We start from the raw sequence: 1,286 nt of genomic DNA, 5'->3' as shown, positions 1-1,286 counted from the left end.
GACACGATCAAGCGTGTATACCCTTTGAAAACTGTACTTTAAGAGAGGAATCTCCAACCAAACATCATCCCAAAAAGAGCGTAATTTAGAAATCAAGAGATGGTGAGAGAGATTGCGAAACTTTAAAATTTATACATTAAACTTATAAAATGATACCTCTTAAAATTTCAAAAATAACCATAACCCGCCTTTTTATAAAGGAGTGTATATATATATCTATACTATCTTATAAAACAAATTTAGCAAAAGTCTTAAAAGTCTTAAATTTTTAAAATAGTAAATGACCAAGATACCATTTATACACTTTTTCACTTTTTCACCCCTCCTCTCCTCACATGCATTTACCCCCGCACATACAATCACCATTTCACAACCGATTTTTTTAAAATTATAATTTTAAATTTACACTTTATAACCCTATAATTAATTAATTTATTTATTTTACGTCATTTACTTTTAAATGTTTCATTTTAAACCTTTAAATCTTTATCGAATTAATATACATAATCGTATATCAATTAAAACATGTTTAAAAAATACATTTTTATTTTAACAAATTACACCATTATAATCGTCTCTTTAATACCTTCGAAATGAGTCCAATATTGAATAGTTTTTGACTTAATTATATTATTATATATTATATATATTGTGAAAAAATATTTTGAATATTTACGATTTATACTTTTATATATATATATATATATATATATATATTGGGGTTAGGCTGTCCAAATTGCACTATATAATATGTTCTGAATTAATATGTTCTTGGGTTTTTTTTTAAATATATATAAATATATACATGTATTAATTCAACCATAATCTGAGTTTCTGGACAAGAAAGAGGGTAAACCGTTGAAATTTCATTTTAAAACTCATCTTTTTTTTGTCTTTTCATGGCTTATGATCTGTTAAATTTGTAGTTTTCTTTATTGGTTTTGAGTGTTTATCTTAAAACTCAAGTTTCTTGGTTCTTTGCTCTTGGTGTAAATCGAACACATTTGTGGAGTCGTTTAAATATATTGGATTTTAAACTGTCATACAATTTTTTTCATCGATAATCTGTAATTGGAACCATAACTCTTATTTATTCAAATTGTATTAATATGTAAAGAACAAGTGTAACTTATATCATCGTTAAATTTTATCTTATAAAATCAGCGGAACTTTAAAATCGTTAAAATTCATGGCTCCCGCCGCATTCCGCGGGTACACAACTAGTGTATATATATATATACATATATATATATGTATATATATATATATATATATATATATATATA

Source organism: Cynara cardunculus, assembly GCF_001531365.2.
Source record: "Cynara cardunculus var. scolymus isolate 2C chromosome LG 8, CcrdV1, whole genome shotgun sequence".
NCBI classification, from domain to species: domain Eukaryota; kingdom Viridiplantae; phylum Streptophyta; class Magnoliopsida; order Asterales; family Asteraceae; genus Cynara; species Cynara cardunculus.
This window is presented reverse-complemented; position numbering follows the sequence as displayed.